At 32.8% G+C, this 26931-nt stretch overlaps 1 pseudogene; it reads right to left on the reverse strand.

Moving 5' to 3' along the window:
* Window positions 1–24629: 24629 nt before the first annotated feature.
* Window positions 24630–26133, reverse strand: LOC104880953 (DNA mismatch repair protein MSH7-like; annotated as a pseudogene).
* Between the last annotated feature and the right edge of the window lie 798 nt (window positions 26134–26931).

Consider the following 26931-nt stretch of genomic DNA (forward strand, 5'->3'; position numbering starts at 1 on the left):
ACTTTCCTTTGTTTCATATCTTTCTTCAATTGGCGACAATACTTCCTTATATACCCTTTCAAATGGCAATAATGACACTCAACATTGGCAAACTTGTTAGTCTTGCTTTTGCTTCTGTCTCTGTTCTTCGGACCTATACTCTTACTCATCCCCCTCTTTTTAGTAATTAGGACATCTGACTGTGAAGAAGAACCCTGTGACTTTCTTCTCATCTCTTCATTCAAAATACAACTCTTAACCAAATCCATATTCATAGTACCATCTGGGGCTGAGTTAGACAAAGAAGTTCTAAATGTCTCCCACGAGTCCGGCAATGTACCAAGAAGCCACAACCCTTGCACCTCTTCCTCAAACTTGATATTCATTCTAGCCAACTGATTAATAATACCTTGGAATGTATTCAAGTGATCTGTCATAGGAGTTCCATCTTGATACTTCAAGCTAATCATCTTCTTGATCAAAAACAATTTATTTTTACCAGTCTTTCGAGCATATAACTATTCGAGCTTGTTCCATAAACTCTGTGCATTTTTCTCTTCACTAACATGATTGAGAACATTATTATCTACCCACTGTCTGATATAACCACAAACCTGTCGATGAAGTAAATTCCATTCTACATCAGTTTTATTTTCTGGCTTTTCAGAAGCAAACACAAGCAAATAATAATCCTTCACATACAATAAGTCTTCCATCTTTCCTTTCCAAACATGATAATTGGAGCCATTCAGAGTAATCATTCTACTTGTATTGCTTTCCATTATTCTACACAAGGCATAGATTATCTTGAACTAATGCTCTGATACCACTTTGTTAGGATAAACACAAAGAATGCACAACCAGGTTTTACCCCCTCTTGTGAGAACCTAATAGGAATCAATCAAATAGAGCAACAAGAATTCGCCCAATCAACAAGTATATGAACACCAATAATTTTAGCTTGGAAAACCTTCTCCAATATGAGAAGTAAAAACCACGGGACCCTTAGGCCACTTAAAAACTCCACTAATATAATTAATGGGTTACACAATTCTCTCTAGATAAAACTAGAGGCATACATCAACCATATCTCAAGACAAATTGATCTTGACAATTTCAACAACTTTGCATAAAAACAATGGAAAGATCTCACCAAATACACCACTGTTCTCGGACTAAAATATAACTTTTCAGAACTCCAAATCCAATCTCCACCGTTCAGAATGAAGACCAATGAGTTCTGAACGCGCTTTCCAAAAATCGGATCAATTGAACCGCGGATTAACCTTGATCGGAGTTCATGATCAAAACTGTCCAAATAGAAAAAGCATCAAATTGGAGGCTCTGTTCTCAGACTGAAAGACAACCGTCTGGATCTCCAAATCCGATCTCCATCGTTCCGAATGAAGATCAATGAGTTACGAACCTCTCCTCTAAATTTCAGGTCGATCAGCCCACAGACAAAGCGGGATCGGACCTTTGATGAAATCTGGGAAGTGAAAAAAAAAACTGAATTTTTCTCTCTAACTTCAAAATGGTGGTTCTCCCCTTTCTCTCTTTTTTCCCCTACCTCTGGTGGCTGCGAAAAATTGGAAGAAGAAGAAGTAAAAGGATTCTTTTTCTAACCCTTTTATATAAAGGCCTAAGAGGCCTTAAATTTTGGGCTCTTAATTTGGGCCTTCTACATGAGGAAAAACCCAACAAAATCTTCCCAAAGTACCACAGTGAATGTTATAAAAGCAAACATTATTTTTCACAAACCAAGTAACCCCAGAAAGCTTTTGTTTGAATATTTGCCTTCAATCAGAGAGAGGCAGCTTATATATAGAGCCTTGGAAATATTAAGAATCTGAAGAATTTTAGATAAAACTCAAGACTAATAAATTATCTTCTCTAGTGCATTATCTTGGAGATTATCAAAACACTGGTATTATCCACATTTAAATATTTTTTTTCTATTCCTTTCTATCAAAGCAACTGATCTATCAATTACCGAAACCTCACGATAAAACACTAACATCTCCTACTCACTCATAGTAGGTATAATATAGTACTAGTTTTTGCATCTTTCTCATTAATTCCATCATCTTTGTTCATAAAAGCTATGGGTTTTGCAAGTAACAAAAAAAAAAGGGAAAAAAAAAGGTATAGATCAGATACCATACCAAATCTCATTATGACTAGCATGGTTAGAGTTGAAAGGAGTCTTCAATTTACAAAGCACAATTCTTCAATAATATCACTTTAATCCTCTCTGATCGTTAAAGAAAGAGCTAAGTATATTCAAATTATGTTACGCAATATAAACTATTGACAGTGAACATCTCACTAGAGAGTGCCACTAAATGATTTGCACTCAAAAAAATCTATAAAAATTCTTGTTTTAAGCAACACAAAACCTGTTTTGAGTGCTAATCACACCCCTCAATCTAAACATTGCTAGTCCCTAGCAAGAAAAGAGAATAAAACAAAAGCATACAAACCTTATTCCCTAGTAATTGAATGTAATACACAAGTCACTTAAATCAAATTTAAAACAGCACCCTAAAAATAAAAAACTCCCTAATGTTTGAGTGAAAATCTTTGACATGCATCAATATAACCTAAGATAGAAAACTATGCAATAAATGTTTAGAATCTATCTTATTCCTTTCAAAGTCACTCATTCTATTAAAGACTCGTGTAAAGATACTTATTCTTCAATTGTGGCTCTCAAAAGGGTAGCTCCGCTCAACCTAAGGAAGGCAATATCCTCCCCAACTGATTGGAAACCAACCTTTATGCATTTCTTAGCTCTATTTTTATTTTTTTAATAAGTAAGAAAGTGAAAGTTTAAAGGAAAGATACCATGTCTATGATGCAACCTAGAAACTTCAAGTTGTGTTATGGAGAAAAAAATCTCAGAAGAAAATTGGAAGACATGTGGGTTGACTCTCAAACTCCGCTTGGACTTGGTCTCCTTGATCACTATTATCTTGTCCTCCATTCATTTAAAAGAAAACAACTAATATATCTTCTCCCCCCTTAACCTGTCTAACCCACCAAGATCTCTGTTATCCCAATACTTTACCTGATGTATGATAACTCTAGTAAAAAAGAACAAAAGAGACTTATCACTGCTTTGCAATACTCTAAGTATCTTCCTCAAGGATCAACTTATGTATATTATTGATACCACCCTAAAGTGATTTCACAATATAAATTTTAGCCTAAATGATGAAAATGTATGTTATGAAATATAGTTTAAACTTAAGAAAACTATTTAGAAAATTGAATAAATAATCAATTTCAACTTCTATTAATTCAATATTGGGGCCTTCATAGTCCAATCTCGATAATAGGACTCAGAGAGAATAAGGTTTTCACTTCATTGTGATCTTAGGGTTTTTAGGCCCTATGGTCCTCCACTATCAACTTGGGTTATATAACTCAATATTGCATTTAAAATCTAATTTCTCATTGATTTGATCTCTAAATTGTACTCACAAGGTGCAAGATAGAAGGAATTATTCAATGTAAAGACTCAACTCATCCAACTTAACCTCAAATTATTGTTAAGAACCTAACATGTGTCTAACATGTATTAATTTGAGATAAATCCCATGTTTATGAGGGGAAAAGGATGCAACAAAAGTAAATGGGTGAATGCATGGCATAAGGAATGAGGAAAGAGAATTATAAAGAGTGATTTAAGGTTAAATTTTGAAGGACTTCCCAAACTCATTATGAAGCCAGCCTTATGTTAATCAAAGCTTAGGAAGTTAAGAATCCAACATTTGAGAGGGCACACACAAATTGGATCTAAAACAAAAAGGTTATAGCCATTGAATTCAAACCACTTGGGACTAGAATTCAAATGTCAAAATGGGGAGAAACATCAGGTCAAAATGAATTCAATGTCGAAAAGAAATTCAATCCAATGTCAAAATGTAGTAACTTACCTAGTTGAATCCAAGGTGAAATTCAATTGGATGTCAAAATGCAGTCACTTTCCAGGTTATATCTAGGGCAAAGCTCAATTCGATCACTACAAGAAAAAAGTCGTATCTTAACAAATGATTTCTTGACATAAAGGTATTATACTATTATATGTCATTGTAAGTTATTTTAATAGGAAATAATGACTTATATAAATTAAGTGTAAGTAACAATGACATTTGTTGAATTTAGAGAAATCAACATTGACGTAAAATAAGTTTAGCTTGACATAAAATTATGAGACAAAAAAAAAAAGTAATAGCAATATAATTCATCATAATTGCAACTAATGGAGTTACATTCACATATCACTTATAACTCAATATAAGCCACGTAATTTTCTGTCATGGATAAGCAAAAAAGGGTTGTTTTATTAAAAGAGATGGAATTATCCCATTTTGTAAATCTAACCCTCAGCTTTTTCTAAATCTATTTTGGACAAAAATGCTCACTTTTTTCTTACAAAAATAACATTTTATTTTAAAACACACACACACATATATAATCAATAGGTTGAGAGGGGCATTTGTGTTTTAAAAAAAATAAATAAATAAGGTTATTTTCTAAGACAAAAAATGAAGGATAGATTTCCATATATGGGATCTGGGATCTTTTTATCCCTTTTAATCAATTATTTCTATATAAAATGCACTCATCTATTTTCTTTCTAAACTTCAACAAGAACTTGACACCCCTTCTTGAGAGCATTTCACTTCGAAATTCACACTGCATTATGTTACCATGGTGGTGAGTCAGTAATGACTCCTTTCTTGACAATGAGTTCTTCAAGGTATTTAGAAAGGTTTATAAAACGTTAAAGTGGAAAGGTGTGTCACAAGGGTTGATTGATCCAGGGTTTAATTGAGAAAGCTTCAAAGATTCAGAAAACAAGTGCTTCAAAGTGGTATCTTTGAGAAGAAAGTTCAACATCTACACCAAATGCTCTCCAAACTCAAGGTATGAAACCCTAGTTTGTAGATCTAGAGTTTGTTTAGGTTGTATACATCTTGTAAAGGGCATTATAAATTTCTTTGAACTTTTATAAATGTGATCAGGTGTCATCAATGGCACCGAAATGTTTGTGGACGAGAGTTTGGAGACCAGTCTTAGGTATTAATGCAAGAATGGTGTTTGTGTTTCATAAGAACAAGGGGTTGTCAACATAAGCCTGATGTTTTTTCTCATTCAATAATTACTCCTCTCATATAGATGAGATCTGAATTGCAACTCCACTGTCCAAGCAAAAGGATTTCAATGTTCTATGTTATTGGAACTTAAGATTTGTGTATTTTCTTTTTCTCTACCTCATCTTTGTGGCTCTAAAACTAAGCCTTAGAAAACTTGATGTTGTTTCACAACCATATTACCATGGCTTAACAAGAATCCATGGACTAGTGATAATCACTTGAAATGGTATTTTTAGGAAACAAACGTGTGAATCTAGTATTTTCTTTTAAACGTTAAGTTTTGTTGAGAGAAATAGATGTCAGAGTCTTGGATCATTTGACCCATTTCACTTTTTTCTATATTAGAAAAATCAACATAATCATTTCCATAAAAGTAGCATTTTTCCTAGCTATGTGTATTAAAAATAAAATTTTACTAGTATACTTTTGTTTATCTTAGCCACTGTAAGTTTTGGGATTTGTTATCAACTCTGCCATTTTTCTAAGGCTATGTTGGTAGAGAATGAGGTTATCTTAGGTGTTGAATGAGAGGACTCTGAAGGTGTCATTGATAGGACAACCTTCGCTAAGAATGCATACAACTGTTTGGTTTGAATTTGTGTTCTACCAACTCCAAGATATTAGTGGGTAGAATTCAGAGGTCTAAAGAATTCCTTGGATTACTTGTGACATATCAGCCATGGCTTTCAACTGAGTAGTAGAAAGTTGTATTTTTTATCCTTATTTGTTAGTCTATTTACCCAAATTTGCAAAGGTGCCACATCATGGCCCCAAATATCAAAAGAATGGAAGAAAGAATAAAATATATAGTAATGGACATTTATTCTTTTTCTTCTATCACATTATTTTGTTTGTAGGGGGAAAAAAGCCAAATGTGTGTATTATGCATGCACCAACACCAGAATACAAGTGTACATCATCTTGTTCTTTGACTAATGTTGCATTATGCTTCCTTGCTATGTTGGCCTAAACTCGAGAAACTCTCCCTAACAAAACAGTCAGTAATAGGAAGAAGGAACAAGGGTAAAAATTAAGAAACTCATTAAGTTTCCCATATTGGTTTTGCATTCTTTCAAATATTTGAATTATTTCCTGTCAAACCAAACCCCCTTTGGTTACAAGTCACTATTAGAATTTAACATTCTAGTTACAATCTTGTTAGATAAGCTATTGAGACAGTGGTTTTTCCTATCTTGTAAAAAGTGAGCAAAATTTTCAGGGAAAAAACTGTCAAAATGTACTAATTGAGTTACCTCTTTTGCTTCAAACTGTTCATATTTCTGATTCTACTATCACTGATAAGTTATATTTGTATACTCTTATAAGAAATTGTAGTTGGCTGCAAAAAAGAATAAATGCATTTTAAGTGAATTCTTGTAGTGGTTGTTTTCATTTTTAGCTCATGAACAGAGCAGGTGGGGTAAGCAAAGGCGTCATATGCTTTGGTGCAGCAACCAGTTTAGTTTTCATGGTAATGTGGGATGTGAAAGATTCTGTGCGTATATATAGTTATACTCACGACATGTAATTTTGTCACAAATTCATCTTTATGTTACTTTAGTGTTGGTATTCTCGAAGGAATGTGCATGTGAGGTTTAGAAATTAGGGTAAGGTTTATGAGTTGCACTTAGTATCAAATTCATAGAAAACGTTTACTTATCTTCCTGCTTAAAGTTATTTGTTGCAGTTATATTTTATGCTTCCACATTTTCCTAGCATTGCTATGTATAAATTTAAATTTGAAGAAAGGTTCCCATGTACTTAGGCTTCGAATATTCTGCAGGCTACATGAGTTGCCATGCATGTTTAGGAAGTGGCCAATTCTTCACTTGATGTTATAAGATCTATTAAATATTATATGCATTATATTATATCCCTTACTTCTTTTCATTACAACCAACTATTTCTTGTTCTCAGACTTTTTTCTTTTATTTTTCTACCTCCATGGTGAACAATTAGAACCATGCGGTCTAACTTTTAGTTCAATACAATTAGACCATGCAGTGTGAGTTTTAGTGTAATCAAATTTGTCATTAATGATATTGGTTCATGGTTTTGCAACATATGGAAGAAGAATGTCACCACAACTGGTTAATAAATTTTGGTATGAAATGCCTCTAGCCTTGTTACCATTCAACAAAGTAAATCATAGACCCTCTTTACACTTTTCAAGCCTGATACTTCATCTCTTTTCCATATCCTCTTTCAAACCTTAAAATCCATGGCTGCCTTCATCTGGATACCAATATTCTTAGCTCTTTGCATCCATTGTTATCCTATTTCTTTATTTTTTCCTTCAATTTTCTCTTTCTAGAATCTATATTTTTTTATGGGTAATTCTCTTTAGAATTTTTTATTCTCTTAATTCTCGTTTTGGGATTTTTGATATAGACCATTTTATCTCTATCTAGGTTTCGCTTTAAACTATTATATCTTATTGATTTATTATTCTGTATGATTCTTAGTTTTAATACTATTAGGACAATGAGTCTTATTTGTTTGTTGGCAATTTTATTCTTTTTAATATTTGGTCATAGAAGTCTTTTTAGATAATGACTTGCTCTCCATTAAAGATCAAGGGGTGTTGTTCGCCTAACTAGGAAACCATAGGTACTTCTAAAAAGGTTTAACTTGTGGCAAGTTAAGCCCCTAAAAGATATAAAGAGCCCAGAACGGTATCTTTTGAATTAATGAAAATTGACTTTTTATGGATTTTAAATGAAATAGGAGACGCTTGAGTAGGCAGTAGCACTCAAGCATTGTGACCGCTTAAGCGCTTAGCACAGCTCAAGCACCTGGGGTGCTCGAGCAATGGTTAAGTGCACTCAAGTAGTGGTTAAGTGAGCTCAAGCGCTTATGTATTTTATATCGAGATTTGAAAGCTATTTTTTAGAATTTCATGCAAATCTCATTGACAAACCTATTAATACCTAACCTTTTCGGATTATTTGCCTATAAACACCTCCCTATTACCCTTCAAGGGTTAGAGATCTTATTTTCTTTAGAAAATGTTTCATAAAGGAGAAATCCTAACGTGCCACATAATTCATGATCTCTCATTCAAAGGATTCAAGCTTTGAATTTTGGGTTAAAGATCTTCATCCCTTCAACGAGGTTGAAGTGTAATCACTGGAGCAATCAAAGGTTATTACGTCGCAAACATGGATCAAGTTATAAGTACTAGAGAATAAGTCTTTAGGGTAAAGCGACTAGGTAAATCTGTATAATTTGATCTTATATAATGGATTCAAATTAACGGTCTTAAACCTCATGGTTTTTTCTTTCCATAATTAGTGTGAAGGTTTTCCATGTAAAAAATCCTTATGTCTTGTTACTTATTTTTTTATTATCTTGATTGTATTGTCAGTTATTGAATAAATTGATAATCCATAACTTCTTGTAAGGAAAAAGTTAGTTACAATATACAAATAAATTTTTTATTCTTTAATTTTTAAATACACCTATTCTCCCCTAGGTGTTACCCTATTGGATTTTCGGGTTTTTTCAAGTATGAGTTATTGTAATAACTTGTTTTGTTGAATACTTGATTTCCTATCATAGGTTGGAGACATAATTTCACATCCTCATACCAATTGTGACTTTCTTAGGAAAAAGTTCTCTTTCTTCTTAGTCATTGGTTGTATTTTGAAAAATAGCACAAAGAAATATAGCTTAAGAAAAAAAGTAATACCCAGTCGTTTTGAATATGTATTTTGATGTTTAGCAATCTCTTGCTTTTTATATTCATGCCTATGTTTTGAATCTAATTTTGACTCTTCCTAGTTATATAATATATATTTTTTCTTTTCTTAAAAATGTATACTGTAAATAGATGGTAGGTACGTGCATGAGATGGTTGAAAATAAAATGATGTCTTAGAAAATTATAGTTTATAGGAAGAGCAACTTTAACTTGGAGCTTTACTTCTTTAATATTCTCCAAAGAACATTAAAATAACCATACACATATTAGTCAAAATAGTTGAATAGAAAAAAGGGGAAGTGCATTTTTTTTTTTTTTTTGCATCATCTAGTTTGTAGCATCTTCTTCCCAAAAGAGTTTGATTTCTATTTCAAGTATAAATTTTCTAAACCTTATATGTGATTATTTTTGAGAGGTTTGCAGCCTTCCTTGTCCTTTCAACATGAGGTAGTGATACCATTGCAACAAGCATGTCTTGCTTACTAAAGGTAACAGATGTTTCAACATGAGGTAGTGATACCATTGCAACATGAGGTAATAGATGTTAAGCGTGGTGTTAACTCTAATCATCAACTAATTTATCATAGATTGTTATAGTAATCTATTTATTTTTTATCCTTATAAAAGTAAGATATGAACAGGTTATTTATGGTATTTCATGTTTTAAAAACCTAGGCACCAAAATCAAAGTATAAATGACTCGATATAAATTCTAAAGAAAGGTGGATACTCATATTTAATAAAACCCACCATGTTCACTACTATTGCTAATTTATGAGAAAAATTAGAGAGAAATTTGAATAACCTTAACAACCTTATTATATGTTGAACACAACCTTAACAAACGTTGGAGAAACTTTACTTCCAAATTTTGTGAAGTCTTGTAAAATTAACAAAAAACAATAAAAAAAATATGAATAAAAATTTTGTTAAAATTTATCATCATGGGATAATGATTCAAATATATTATTCTTTATAAAAGAATTTTTTTTCTCTGATTCTTTTATTTTAATCACAATTTGAAGAACGATAACAAAAATGTTTTCTTGGATTTGAAAATCTACCCAGACCTTAAATGACTTTCCCAAAATAAACTTATTAAATAGGGAAGAATATGTGTGTAATACTTTTGCCCCATTTGTTAGACTTGTAGGGAGATTTTATAAAGTCTTTTCTTTTTTTGTGAAATCTCCTTTCTTGTGTGAAGTCATTTTGTTGGTCTCGTTTTGCTAATTTCCTTTGTCAAAGAAAGTCACCATTATTTATAAGTGAAGAGAGAGAATTGAATTTTGATCCTCAATATTTAGTTACTTAATTCAAGAAATTTGGTTCCTTAAATTTAACAACTTTTATCTTAAAAGTTTTTTCCAAAAAATAATAATTACTATTTCTTTTATTATTTTTTTCTAGTTAGAGATTTGTTTCCCCTTCTACGAAACTTATCAATGAGCTATTTCTCTTTTGATTAATTTGAAGTAATTTCATTTGAGTTTACATGTCACTTATCCAACCAAACCCAAATTTTATTGAACTATTAATCTACTATCCCCATTTTAGGGCGCAACACGAAAATACATTGTCATGTACAGGGTACAGGGGTGGATGTTGAAGTTAGCTTTCATTGTTTTTGGGAAGATGTCATGGAGATGTGTGACATGTAGTGTGTCACAATGTTGAGTCCCGTACGGTGTGTTGTGGGACGGATGCCCTCCATGAGAATTTTAGTGAACAAAAATGGGTGCAGCATATGGTTTGTGCAGTCTTGAATATATAAATATTAGAATAGGCAATGGAGCATGATGCCATGGGGACGCGTGGAGCAACAATTAGTGGCAATAGTGGATATATGCGTGTATATATCACGTTTCTTTCTATTTTTTCTTTTTTCATTTTTAAAGCTCTCCAACTTTCTTTTTGGTTCTCTCTCCTTTCTAACTTCTATTTTTTTTTCTGTTTTTTTTTCATGGAAAAAACAGGTCACCATTCTCGAACACGTATTGCCTTCCATCGCTCGGAGAGAAAATTTTGGGTTCAAATAAATATTTAAAAAAAATCACCTTTAACACTTAAAAATTAATTTTTAACAAATTTAAATATTCATAAAAAATTATGAATATTTAAAGTTTCACTCTCATGTAATTAATAAAAATAATTAATTATGTTCTATTTAAAAACTTAAAAAACATGAAAAAGAAAATAAAAAAGAAAATAGATTAAAAAAAAGTATGGACTGGGACAGGAAAATATATACAAAGGAAAATAAGAAAAAATTGTAAGTAATTGTGAAATTATTTTCCTATGCTTTCTCTAATAAGTTATAGAATTAACAATAATATTATTTCTTGATGATAAAAAAAAAAAAAAAAAAGTTTCCCTTAACAAGTCAATATTTTGTAAACAAAGGAGAGAAAGATTTTGCGTTGCATTTGCTCATAAAAAAAATAAGGAAAATTGTGTTTTGGGCCAAAAAATCAAGCTTTGGTCCATATAAGTTCTAAATTTAAGTCCAAGACCCAAAGAAAGTGTGAAAATTGAGAAGGATAAGAAATTTTTAACTTTTCGAAAATGCCCTTTGCTGGCTATTCAAAAAATCCACATTGGAATTCCATTTATGTTGCCCTAATTTTACTCTATCCGGCATTTCATTTCAAATAGTGGTGTTTTTCATCTCTCCTGATTTCCTCCCTCGCTTCCATTTCATTTGAGGGCCAAAGAATGCCCTAATCTCTATGGCGATTTCCTTATCTCTCGATTTCATCTCTCCCGGCCATTTGATTTCAAGTGTAGATAGTGGCGGTTTTCATTTCTGTCGATACATTGCCCTCATCAATCTCCACCGGCGTTGCCCTCTGTGCCAAAGTAGTTGGATATTTGAGGTTAGTAGGTTCTCCAATTTTGTTTTATGCTTCATTTCGTCTCTCCCGACCATTTGATTTCAACCCAAATACATTGCCCTAATCTCTATCCCGATTTCAGTTCGTCGTCTATCGTTCTCTCGTTCTCTCGTTGATCCCTATCGTTGTTGCCCTCCATGCTGACCGTTGTTAGATATTTGAGGTCAATAGGTTCTCTAAATCTTGCCCTAGATTTGTTTAATCGTCGTTCGTATGAGGAGAGGGATTCTTGTTTTCTCTTAACCTTCAGTTTACGAAGTCAATTTAGGGTGTTATTAGTATTTTTTGCAAACCCATCTCTAAATGGAAATAGTTCTTATTTATTGTAGTGTTTTTTATGCTGAGATACATAGATGACTTGTGAATTTTGGGTGCTTGGCTTTCCTTTTTTTTACACTGATGGATTTTTCTGGATGGGTCAACAAAATTTTGGGGAAGGAATGTTTCAAAATTATGCATTATCCCTACTTAATTTTTGGATAGTAGTATTAATCTGTACCCTGTTTTATTGGTGATACTCTCTAGTCTGCCCCATTTTCTATTCCAAGATAATCAGGCTTAGTTGTTATTTGCCTTTTATGAGTGGTTATGAATCATTCTCCTCATGACATAAATTGAAACTATTCATGCGCATGAATACAGTGAGTATCTAAATGGAATTCTATGATGGCACCAAGAAATACAATGTGCCAATATTCTTTAAAAATAAAAAATAAAAAATAAAATAAAAATAAAAATAAAATTGACCATTTTACCCTTCAGCCTTGGCAACTAGGGTCATAGGATCAAATTCAATCAACATTAGCTCACATTTACTTGAATATGAGCATAAACCTATGCCTTGTGAAGGAATAGATAGCTTACATGACTCATCAACACTAATTTGTTACTGCACAGCACACAACAAATTTAATTGGTAGAATTGACATTTTTTCATTAAAATAAATAGAATAGTGCAAACTAAAACAAACTTCGAACAACTTTTAAAGACAAACATATGAATATGAAAATAAAGTTCTAATGAAAAGCTAGGCACTAAACTCCAGCAAGTGTTTATCTATCAATTATAATTGTTCTGCTACACAAATCCTGTTTATCTATCAAACTAGATCGAGGGTCATGTCCTCTCTAAATTTAGGGTCATATGGTCTTCTTTCGTCTTGTGCTGAATAGATGCATGCGTCTAGGTTTCAACTAACATATTCATTTTCTAGTCATTTATCCATCTTAGCATCTCCATTTCTGCATGCTTATTTGATGTGGGCAGGCATCATTAGTACAAGGCCTTTATCTTGCAAAATTGCCCTTTAATGTTAACCTAACAACCCCAAACCACTTCCCCACAACAACTTTCCTACTCTAATCTTGGAGCTAATGTTCACTTGATTCTTCATATATCAGTGATCAGTTCAAAGATAACCAAATATGCACTTGGGCATCAATTCTTACAATTCATCCACTTCTACTCCTGTCAATATTTTAAAATTCTACTCTAGGTTTATTTGTTTTTTTTTTTTTTTGATAGGGAAACAAGAATATATAAAAGATGTCAATCAAAGAACACTACAAGTACATGGGATAATTCTACTATAGTTAGTGAAGTTATACTTTATAAAATTTAAATTCTGTTTAATTTTAAACCCCTAGATTGAAAGGCTCATTTTCATAGTTATAACTTAAATAAAATCCAAACGATTTAAAGACCACATAGGAAAAAAAAATTAAGTATCTAATGTGAACCTTAACATAACCATGATTTGGAATTGATTTGCCTATCTCTCTTTCAATAATCATGTTTTTCAATGTATCGGTTCTTTATCACATTAATATATCTTGTGTCCATGCTCTCATTCAAAACTTTAACTTCTCATCCTTCCATCCATTAAATCATTTATGAATACAAGTCAATGAAATTGGGATGGATGTAAAGGATGGAAGCATTTCAAATAAATCTCTCACTAACATAAGATTCCTTGCTTTTGATAAAAGTCCCTTCCTCTAAGAGGTTGTCTATCTCTTAACCTTTTCTATCACTACTATGATCAATGTAAAGAAGACTGAACAGTTGCTTGTTTGGGATGTGCAAGGAGGGGGTATAAAACCTAGCAAAGTTGTTTGGTTACGGGAAGGGGTCATTGGAAATGCTTTGTTTAGATTCCTTTGAGGTGAAAGCAGCATGGAATGCAGAATTGGGGAGGTTAGCATATTAAAAAAACATGTTGAGGTTTGAACTCATGACCTCCTAACAACTAAGGCTCTAATAGCATTTTAAGCTATGGAATTGGCTCAAATCAACTTGATGTGCATTATTACCCCATCATTACCTAACATCGACAAACTTTTGAATCAACCTTGTAGCTTAACTTTGTATCAAGGGCCAAGTTGTTAGGAAGTCATAAGTTCAAACCTCACTGTATTGTTTATTTTCCCAATTTATTAAAGCTATATGCAATTCTACAAGAAATAAAGTAAAGGCATGCATTTTTCCCAACTTTCATAATTTATGGTTGAAATGAATAAATGTTGATTACTTAGGGTTTGTTTGGATATATTTATTAGCTATTTTTTGTGTTTAAAATCATAAATCAGAGCATAGTAAGAATTTTTATAAAAGGCGCAAAAACTCTTTAAGATTGATATAGAAATTTTTGTGGGCAAAATTAAGGTATTATAAAACTTTAAATAGTTAAAAATTTCTCATCACTAAAAAACTGATTTTTCAAGACATAAGCTAAAGTTAAATTTTTGTATATATAAATTGTTGTTTAATATAAGTTTTTTTAATGCATTATTCATTAATTTTTAGAAAGAGAGTGACCTTGCTCTCTACACTCTCTACTATTTCCTCTGTGTATAAGGTTATGCTTTGTGGTGGAAGGTGTTGGCAATCAAGATTGAAGTTTCTCATTTCTCTACATTTGCACTTGCACCTTACCCACTTTCCTTTTTAGTGCCACTACTTGCTTCATCGTCCGCCTAAAAAACCCTATAAACTCATATTAAAGATAGGTGCAGATGCAGGTATAAACAAATGGCATCTTCATTTTATCATGATCACCAACAACATCCCCACTTGACTTGCGTCTTTCCCTTTTCTACCTTCCATTTCACATGTTTCTTCTTAATTACTTGTTGTTGGCTTCAAGTTAAAGGAATGAAAAAAATAGGCCTCACACTTTGTTTGAACAATAAATCTTGGTGACAAATTGTTGGTGGTAGCAATTCGTATGGGAACAATACCTCTTGTGAGATGAAAAAACTTTTTGGATGACATTGAATATGCATAATTGTTTGTTCAACAAAATGAAATTTGTGCTTTGTTTGAAAAGGTTGATGGATGCAACAAATAGGATATATTGTTACATTTTTATGGTAGGCAAACTTGTCCATAAAAATGATGGGCAATGGGAATACGTGGGTTGAAGAAGCAAAGGTATTCACATATATAAAGGAATTCTATTTGAAGAATTCACTCAAAAAGTCTTAGAGAAATTCGACATCTCCCTTGATGTGATGAAGATGCACTACACCCTCAAGTTCAACCCTATAGTCATACAAGATTTAGAAGATGAGGACGACTTGGATAACGTGGTTTCCCACAATGATGACTTTGCAAATGTATACATAATACAGTCACCCTATGTGGAAGCCATTGAGGCAAATATACTTAATACACAGTTGGCATTTGGGTAATGAACTTTAACATGAATGTCTATTTAAAATATTGGGAATATCAATTTTATGCATGATGTAGTCTAATTTTGTTAATGTATGTAAATGTAGAGGCCACCTCTCATGTTTCCTTCCTCTAATGCTTCATGCGATGCAATTCCTAATACTATAATGCTATCAAGAGGTTTTGCATCACGTTGTGCAGATAGTGAGTACACCCCTTTGGAATCGAATCAGTTTCGTGAGGCAATATTAGGGTCGGGACATACATTTAAAAATGTTGAGGAGTTTTAGAATGCAATATACCAAATGTTATTAGGTGGGAGGCTTGAATACAAGTACAAGAAAAATTTACCTACGCATATGTTCATAAAGTTTTCGGTTGAGGGTTGTCCTTGGAATATAACAGCTCACGCTGTATAGGGGAATGTAATCTTGCGAGTTCATACTTACCAAGTGAATCATAATCATATAGCTCAAGATGAGTGTTCATCTAAGGTAAGGGTTTCTTCAAAGAGAGGTGATGTTGTTTTTTAAGATGTGTTTAGAACCACTCTAGAATATCTTCCCTGTCAAATTTGCAAGGATTTTGAACGTGATCATGGAGTTTAATTGACATATAACCAAGCATGGCACCTTAAAGAGAAGGCACAAGAGCGCATATATGGAGCTCCATGTGAGTCCTACGTGTTTTTGCCTTGGTTATACCATAGGCTAGGGGAAATAAACCCTAGAACTTGTAATGCCCCAAACCCAATTTAGGGGTAAAATCGTAATTTTGAAATTATTAATTAATTAAAGTAATTTAATAAGGATAAAAAAGTTTTTTCATATTTAAAACCCCTAGATATAAATTAGATTTTTCCTACCTTCTCTACTCAGAAAACCCTTTTACACAGAGATTAGAAAGATCAGAGAGCATAGGGCTGAAGATTTGGAGGTTTAGGGTTTGAAGATCAATTTTTCAAGTAAGATTTTTAATCCTTAAATTATTATTTTATATTTGTTAATTAGTTTTGAACACTTTAGATATTCTTTAGAGTATCTCAATTTTGATACTAATAATAATAATAGGTTTCTTTAGATAAGAGTAGCGTGATTTTCTAGAACGGTGAAAAGAAAATAATAATAATAATAATAATAATAATAATAATAATAATAATAATAATAATAATGTAGATGTGTGTCGTGTAGCAAATGGTTTAAAAGAAAAAAAACAAAACAAAAAAAAAAACACCAAGGATGCGTGTGGACATCTAGGAAAAAAGAAACAAAAGAAGAAAAAAAAAGTGTTATTATTATAATAATAATAATGGGTGTAGTTGGTGGCTTGGAGTAATGGTGTTGCAGGGTCTTTGAAAGTAATAATAATAATAATAATATATAATGGGGTATGGGGGTGGAATTGTGGTTAAGTAATAGTTGGATTATGGGAACTATAATAATAATAATAATAATAGGTTTCTTGTATAGGTTTTAATTTAATTTAATTATATAAAGAAATAAATAGTGAGAGTAAGATTAGGAAAGAAAATAAATTTTACAATAATTTGGAAACTCACTAAATCAATTTATTATTATTTAGTAAATTGAAAATAATATTGGGTAGTAATAATATTAGCATAAGAAATTAATTAGGATCCTTAATACTAAATAAAATATTTTTAGGATTGTCAAATTGTTACCTTTAGATAATTGTGTATGATATTATGTTAGGTGATGAGTAAATTCGTTAAGCTAAATACTTCAAGTTTTTTAGCACTTCTTCAAGGTAAGGGAAATTAATGCAGATTTTTATAAAAGAAAATAATTTTTTTTTATATTGTATTTTGAAATGTGTAAAAATATTATTTTTATCTTTATGCATGGATCAAATATGTGTTTTGTATGGAAAGTATATTTGACAATTTTCTTTGTTTATGAAAAATGAAAAATTGAGGAGATATGATATTTTGTTTTGTAAGTTTGAATTAATGAAATAAAGTGTTTGACTCTGGATTATATGGCCCTAGTCAACTGGTTATAATTGTTGACATTTTCGGCCCTAGTCAACGGGTTATAATAGTTGATATTATATAGTCCTAGTCAATGGGTTATAATTGTTGACATTTGGTTTTGTTCACCTTAAATGGAACAAATTTGAAACTAGTTACTCAATTGTGAAGTCCCAACTAATTGGGCACCATTTGTCATATGATAACCAAAATAAAAGATATTTTGAATGTATTCGATTTAGTTTTGATGAGAAATTGTTTTGAAATGGATATGAGAAAGTTTTATTGAAAAGTTTGAATGTATTAGTATTTTGAACTCAAAAGTTTTTATGAAAATAAGTATATGTTATATCTCCTATTTGCAAGCATGATTGAAAATGTTTGATCCATGATACTGTATTAATGTTCCTTATTGGGCTTTGAGCTCATCCCCCTTTATTGATAATCTTTTAGGTAGCCTCAGTTCAGGCGAGGAGTGACCGTTAAGAGGAAAATTTGGCTTTATTAGGGCATTTGTTTAAACTCTCTTTATTTTGGACATTGTTTAGATGTTAAAACTTAATTTTCATTTGAATTATTTTGAGTTTGGAGTTATTTGGATAATAATACTTTAGTTGATGTATTAGTTTTTTTTAAAGTTGATGCTTGGATATTTTAGAATTTTGTCCTACTACTCTGAACAAGAATTTGGTAATTGGTAAATTTCTAGTTACAATACGAATGTTATGTCGTTTCAACTTTGAGCCTTTGGGCTTGAGATGTGAAATGATCGTTATACCCTTGGAGTGGGTTTTAGGGCGTGACAGAACTATTGCGGAGTACACTTCCCATGAAGGTCACTTCATGCAATTGTTCATTGTCCATGCATTTTCAATTCAAGGGTTCATCATGGGGTGTTGATCAGTATTGGCTATTTATTCTTACCACCTAAGCAATCCATATAAGGGAGCTCTTTTGTCCGCCATTACATATGATGTAGACAATGGAATGTTCCCTCTAGCCCTTAGTGTGGTCAGTTCAGAAAATTATAAGGACTAGTATTGGTTCTTGGAAAAATTAAAGGGGGTCTTAAATGGTAAAGAAGTAGTTTGTTATATCAAATAGACATCAGGGAATCTTGTATAGTGTTTTTGAGTTCTTCGGGATAGAAAATCATGCATATTGTTATCGACTTGTGAAGGAAAAATTTTCTAGCTTCTTAAATAGGCAAAACATTAGAGGAAAGAAAGGAAAAGAAGATGTTTTGTTGCTTTTGGACAACATTGTGTATGCTAGGTTGGATGTAAACTACAACAAGGCATTTGAAAAACTTGTGTCCTTCAATGACAACTTAGCAAAATGGGTTGCGGAAAACAATCCTAAGCATTGGGTGATGTCAAAGTTCCTTAAAAACCGTTGGGATAAAATGACAACTAATATTGCAGAGTCCTTCAATGCGTGGTTAAAATATGAGTGCCACCAAACAATTTATATGTTATTATTAATGCACATGGATAAGCTTGTAGGAATGTTAGACACCCATATGCGTAGTACAAAAAAATGGAAAAGTGTGGTTGGACCGAAAACAGAAGAAAAACTAATGTCAAATATCATGAGGTCTGGTCTGATTTAGGGGGGACGTTTAAGGTGTTTATTGGGGAGGTTTATTTGGTTGTGGATATGCATCAACGTACGTGTACTTGTATGACATGGAAAATGTCCAGATTGTCATGTTCACATGTATGTGATGTCATCCGCATATTGAGACACAATGTCCTTTATTATTTCCACATTTTAGTCTTTGCTTCTTATCACATCACGTTCTGCTTGCACCTATTCGAAGTTGTCATAAGGTCCTAACATGCAATAAAATCTGTCTTTCAAGGTCTCTTCAATGAGATATACTTGTTATGTAATTTGCCCCTATGGTTATTCTATAGTAATTTATTCATTATGCGAATTATGGTAAGTTGCCAAGGGGATAGTAGTTCATACAAGTGTTTGCTTTCAAAGTGGAAGTTCTATCATAAATTGTCATTTGTTTTTTATTCATTTATTTTTTCCTTAGAAATCTGAATATGGTATGCCATTACCAAATTTATTAGACTGATGAATGGTACGATTATTTAAATGACCATTCCCTTTATTATGAGTTCTTCCAGGTGGGAGATAACTACAATAGACTATATTTCAAGTAAGCAGTTGTTGCAAGGTTGAAGCCTATAGGGCTAATTTCATTTTTCAATGGCCTCTATGGAGGTAATGCATTCTTTCATGTTTTTTATTTAATCAATTTTGTTAGGAACTTGAGATTTTAACCTACTTGAGACACTTGCTTTCGTTGGCTGTTAAGGATTGTGTATCACATGAGCATTCACTAATAAATTATTGATCCACATGAACATGTTTGTTAGTTGTCTCCCTTCCCATTAGCTTTTGTGGATGGTGAGAAAAACAAGGGGAGCACCTGAATTTATATAAAAGTGTTCATTTTTAATTCAAGTTTGTAGCGTAACTTCAATTTATTGGTTACCTTTGTAAACTATTTCAAGCATGCGTAGAGAAAAAAAATATATATATTTCCTCATTATCAGGACAAACTGTAAGGAGACATCTATTCTGTAATTTGTTAAAACATATGGTTCAAAATTTAATTCTATGACTTTGCAAAAGTTATATACTCTTGTTTATTCAGAGTTCTTTGAAGTAAGATTAAATATGATAACTACACGACATAATCTTGCAGTTGAATCACATGTTATGGACCCACATTTTTCACGTGCGTCCCCACTCGATCGGCAAGACTCGTTTTTTATTTGTGAAAAAGTAATTTTTGGAAAGAAAAGTCGGAGTTGCCACTTATTTTATTTTTATTTTGAATGGAAAATAAAACAAGCAATAAAACCCTAAAAAAATGACTCTATAATTTTTGGAAAAGCGTGTCTTTGAAAAACCCGAGTCTAGGTCCGAGGATCAGGTTACTTATTGGGAAGGTACCTCTAGGAAGTAGCACCCCTCTAAGCCCTAAAGAGGTCTCTACTGACTAAATTGGGGGAAATGTGGCAATTAATTGATTAGTTGAGGATATCTAGATAGACTAAGGTGATTTAAAAAATAACATGTCAAACAGGATCAAATTACAATAAAGGAGAGTTAGGGTGCGTACCTGGACCACTTCTTAAGCGCTATCATAAAACATCAATGGTTAGTTTAGATAATATATCACCCAACATGCATTTTATCAAAGATAATCAAATAAACATCAAATATATATCAAGGCAATCAAACAATAGCAAGCATGGGCATAGTACGCAACGACAATCATATTCATAGGGTTTAGAAAGTGGGTATTAGGGAACGTACCTGGATAGCATATATAACTCATAGTGTGCTTCCACAAGACAGGGAGAGGTTAGATAATAAATAATATAGAGCAAAAATCCTAACATGCACATCTAATTAATATAACAAAAAAAAAATGATCGAAGTACACTAAATTACTGGTCATCACACATGTCTTGTATAGCATTCTTAAAAAAAGATAAACACGATTTCAATAAGTAGCAAAGGTGGTAGTAAAAAAGGATTTTTTAAAAAGATTTTTTTTTGTTATATAGGGGTTTCACCAATTCCCCAATTGATATACACGAATTTAGCCCAGAATTATCCCATTTATGTGGGACCACGAGCTTTGATTCGTGTCTAATTTAAAACCAAAACTTTCATTAAAAAACCGAGAAAGATGCAAACCGATCATAAAAATGGTTGCATATTATTTTAAGAAAATGAGATTTTTGATTCTAAAGACTCTAAATGAATTTTTAAAATAGATTTTTATAAGGAACATTTTGAGAAAAATATTTTATTTTAAAAGGAAAGACATTATTCACAAATAAACGATTCGCAAAGATCAAATATAGGCAATCCAAAATAAAACAAAATCACAAAGTAAAATTTTTCTCAATAATCAACAAAACTAACAAATGTGAGGGTAGAGGCCAATCTTCATGATTTTCCAATGACCTCTAAAAATTAAACTTTAAAAAAACTATCAAAGCAATAAAGTAAATGACTTTAGATCAAATAAAATTAGAAGATATTAATCAAGAATTAAAAATGGGGAATCGAACATAGAAGAATAATAAAAAACTAACATAAGATCAATTAAGCTAATTAACTAAAATTTTAGAGAAACATATGAACTAAATTATGATCAATCCAAGAATGAAAATTTATATATTTAAGATAGAAATAATACAACTTAAGATCAATTAAACAAGTTATCTAAAGCTTTGAAGAACATACAAACTAAAAGTGGATCAACCAAGAAATAAAATTAACAAGTTCAGAATATGAAAATGACATGGAACCAATCAACTTAAACAACTCAAGTCCTAAAAACTCATGTACTAAAAAGATGAATAAAAAATAAGATTAATATTTAAAACATGAGTTCAATCACATAGGATCAATTAAACTAATAAACTAGAATTCTAAAACCACTTAAACTAGATAACATGAATCAAAACAAGGATAAACAATTTTAAAAGACATGAGATTAATTACATGGATCAACCAAATTGATAAACTAAAATCCTAAAAAAAAGAGTAAACTAAATAGATAAATTAAAACAAAACTAAAACAAAGTTAAAAACATGAACTTTATCAGTAGAATTGGTTAAATTAATGAACTAAGATTATATATAAAAAAAAAATGCAAACCAAACAAATAAATTGCAATTAAACTAAAACAAGATCAGAAGCATAAATTTTATCAATAAAATTAATTAATCTAATAAACTAAACTAAGTTTATAAAAATACATCAACTAAAAAGATGGGATAAAACAAAATCAAAACTCGTTTTAAAAAATATACTTTACTTCACAAATTTCTTAAACTAAGGAATAAAAGTCACTAACACATTCAAATTAAATCATAAACTAAAATTAAGTTATTCCAAAATTTTAAAACAATAAATTTTACTTCACAAATTACTTAAACTAAGGAATTAAAGTCACTAACACACTCAAATTAAATCATAAACTAAAATTAAGTTAATCCGGAATTTAAAAAAATAAACTTTACTTCACAAATTACTTAAACTAAGGAATTAAAATCACAAACATATTCAAACTAATCATAAACTAAAATTAAATCAATCCGGAATTAAAAAAAAAACTTTATTTCACAAATTACTTAAACTAAGGAATTAAAATCACAAATATATTTAAACTAATCATAAACTAAAATTAAATCAATCCGGAATTAAAATAATAAACTTTACTTCACAAATTACTTAAACTAAGGAATTAAAATCACAAACATATTTAAACTAATAGCTAAATTAAAAATAAGTTAATTTGGGATTTTAAAAATATGAACTTTATCTATCATGAATACTTAAACTAATGAATTAACATCTCAAACACACTTAGATTAAGAGAATAAATTGTGACTAAATTAAATCGAAATCAAAAGTAAGTACTTTATCTAACGGGATTAATACAAAATCAAATTCTCAAATATATCCAAATTAATAAAATAAATTAAAGCTAAACTAAGATTGGATTAAAAGTGAACTTTATCAAACAAAATTAATTAAATTAATGAATAAAAATCACAAACACCCCCAAATAAAAAATAAAATTAAAACTAAATTAAATCGATATTGAAAACGGAGACTTACCTACTTCGCGTCGCTGTGACCCCTCCCGAATGCGTGGCTCTTATGCGTGTTACTCAGAAAATCCTCTTGGTAAGTCAAAGTGGCAATCGAATCCCTGTTTGAAGTCCTCCGCTGCTTCAAAAATTCTTAACGCACTCTCAAAAAAATCTCTCTCGTGTGTTGATCTCCCCTCCAAAAGAAAAGTTTGTCTCTGTTTGGATCTTTCTGCCAAAATTTGCCTTTTTTCTGTTCCTTCCTCCTTAAAACAATCCGCGTAAGAATCCTCTCTGTCTGGATCTCCTTTAAAAAAATATCCACTCCGCTTTTTGTTTGGGTCTCACAAAAAAATCCTTGCCAAAAAAAAATCAATTCCGAGTGTTCTCTCTGCCCCCTCCCCCCCCCCCCCCCCCCCCGCGAAAAATCCCCGTGCCTATCCCGTGTTCCTATTTATATGGCAGCCCCCCATTTTTATGGAATTCTCCGTTTCCTTTTTAATGCGCATGGATATATGGAAAGTACATACATGGTGACTCACTTGTGTTGATGTCTCACGTCTTTGGTGATCCAGGTAGTTGACAGATGGATGGACGCGTGATCTCAACCCATAAAGGTTCTTGATCCAGCCGTTATACCTGCAAGAAGGCATCCGGACAGGGTGTCCAGACGCACCCTCCGATGGTTTTGTTAGCCATGGTCAGAGAGAGGAATATAAATCAGTTGGCCTTTTACCAGGTATTAAAAGGTTACCAGGAGGATCCCTCTTCTTCGTGCGAGGGCATATATATATAGCTTCAGGGGTACTGTCCCTCTCATTAATGGTGAGGAGATATTTTATGTTGTGATGATGATAATAGGTGTCGGTAGGAGCATTATCACCCTACGAACGGCTGTCAGAAACCATGGTAGGTGATGCGGCTGTCAGAGATCGTGAGAAGTGATTATGTAGAATGATCGTGGGAAGTGACTTGTTGTCACTTCCTCTTGTCTTCTCATTCTGCAGGTGATGGGATGTGGGCCATAGCTGGCTGTCGTGATAGCGTGTAAGACTTGCTTTACTTTGATTGATGATCCGGACGATTATATCCGGGTGGCATATGCTAATTACCCGGATGTATCGTGGAGCGGATGCATTTATGAAGGTTGTCCGGATGTCTGTGCTTTGCCAGCGACGTTTGCTCTTCCTTGGATAGGAGAAGTTGAAACGTCATTTGCCTTTCCTTGAGGCGGTCCGGATAGGAGAACTGCCTTATGTATATCCTTAGGAGAATCCGGATAACGATGGTCCGGCTGATAACACGTGCCACGTGCCACTGTGAGGTGCGTGCCACGTGTTTCCCAGAGGGAGGGGTCCCTACAACTTGGAGATTCCCTCAAGATGCCGCTTTGTACTCCTTGGTAAGTAATCAAATTCTTACCTTACCATGTTGACTTTTCTTTCTATAAAAAAAAACCAAAAAAGAATATCCTCACAGCCCACTATATGCATATTGTGCACTAATAGTGGACTACATGTCCACTTCTCCTCATGCGTGGATTGTGTATCATCCTTGGCGGCGTCAATCCCATGGTTTTATTCCTAATACGCTTCTACAATCCCAAGAGCATCATGTTGCATGTCCACTGCAGCAGTACCAAGCCTTGTGAAGACAACATCCACAAGGGAGAGTATACACATCTTACAAGGCACATTAGAGCCTAGCTGGGCCAGTATAACGGCAAGACAGGTGGCACACAGAAGGGTTGATTTTCCATCCATATTTGGTCTAGTCAACAGCAAAGTGCGTGGATGATTGCCATCTGTATCCTCACCAAGGTGTATGTCATTTGAGGCAGGCAGTCCTCCATTCTCCCCAATAGCAAATGGATGCCATAGACCTTTGATTTTAAGTAGAGGTCCTCTAGTCTCTCCAGACAAAGTTGTCGGTTCTGAATGAGGCAAAATAACAGGTCTAGACATAGCCCCACATGAAAAGTTTGCAATGACGACAAAAGACCTTAGTACATCGATGTGGTTAATAGCATGAATGATTCGAAGCCATTGAGTAGTTTTTTCAATAAATAACTCAATCAGAATAGAGAGTACTTCGGCATCTGAATCTGTTACATCATGATTTTCATAATTGGGGAAGTCACTATCTATTGCTACGTCGAACCGAGTAAGGAGTTTATCAACCCCATTACTACCACTTAACATTGGAAGTTTTAAGACTTTTGATAATGATGACATTATGTGCCCTTCCTTCTGTAGCCGCACTAGCAAGTCTATTGCAACGCGTAAACCTGTCCGAGTAACCTTTCCAAGTCTAGAAGCTTGCGAAGACATTGAGCAATGAACGACATAGTTTCTGTACTGTTCTTAAGATGCTCCACTACATTAGCCTATTATTGATTTCCTGAACATCTTTCAGTGGATGACAGATCCAGTTTCGCAAAAGCCACTTACCAGATGATGTTACACAGTTATCAAGATATTTGTATAGAGTACCTGATAAGCCACCATCAGCATTATTACTGAAAATCTCAAGATTGACTAGTGCTTGTCCATCCATCCGGAGGCAACCGCTATAGGCTTGGTATGGTAAAATATCTCCATTACGTAAAGTATCATCCAACTTCAACCTGGATAAATGACCAAGAAGTCCACCAAGAGCGCATAAAGCAAGATCATGGTGCATGACACCATCAAGTGCATGATCCCATGAATTACCAAAGCCTTTAAAATACCCCTTCAAATGAATCAGATTTCTTACTTTTGAAGCATCCACAAAATCAGTGCACAGCGGAAGAGGAGTCAACTTCAAAGCAGTGAAGCCTGTGTTGTAGAAAAATAAAAAATCCCCTCTGAACTCTAGAATCCAAGAAACCAAGATTAGAGGCACCGCCATAACGAACGAACTCTTCACCGTAAAAACCAACGAAAATTGACGAGCGAAGCCAGCATAGAGAGCGTAGATCCGAGAACAGGCAGAGACGCTGATTTGGAATGGCGAAAAGGAGACCAGAAAAGGATCGTGATGAAGGTGTGATCTCCTGCTGGTGGTGATTGCTTTCCAAAGAGCCAATGCCTGGGGATAATTCATCCCACGATCCTCTTGTACTCCCCAAAAATAGTGTCCCTCATGCAAAACAAAATAAGATAAAATTAAAAATTGAAGGAAAAGAGAAGAAACTAATGAAAGTCATGAAATTGGTAATAAATGAAATATGATTAAAAGAAAATGAAAGAGAAAATGAGATATCAGATTGTACAATTCCATCATTCAATAAGGGGGTTGTATGCACATTTTGAAGTTTAAACAATTCAAGTAATTTCCTATTAGATAAGTGAATACAAAAATAGTAATAATAATAATAATGATAATGATAATAATAAACAAATAAAGAGTAAAAATGAAAATAAATAAAGAAAATAAATATAATTATCGAATGCATGCAATAATGATGAAGAGATTACTTAAAAAGTTAAGCCCCAATAAAGTGTCTAAGCGGGCCTGAGGTGAATGTGTGCAAGCTGGAAGGTGTCTAGGTGAATCTAAGTAGGCTTGGGGTGAACCTAGATGAGCCTAAAAAGTGCATAAGTGACCTAGGGTGATATGAAAAATGCCTAGGGTAATAAAAAAAGGTATCTAAGTGAATCTAGGTGAAGCGTAATGTGCCTAAGTGACCTAAAGTGAGTATGTGTAGGCTCGAAGGTGCATAGGATGTTTAGGACAGTGTCTAAGTGGACCTAAGTGAACTAAGTGTCCTAAATGGGCCTAAGTGAAGCCTAATCTAAATTGAGGCTACCAAATATCACAATAAGGGGTCAGATAGTCCCTCAACCAGAGTCTCCGAGGTGGCTCAAGAAAGGTAAGTAGTGTGAGTAGCTATGGGCCACC

Source organism: Vitis vinifera, chromosome 12, assembly GCF_030704535.1.
Source record: "Vitis vinifera cultivar Pinot Noir 40024 chromosome 12, ASM3070453v1".
NCBI lineage: Eukaryota > Viridiplantae > Streptophyta > Magnoliopsida > Vitales > Vitaceae > Vitis > Vitis vinifera.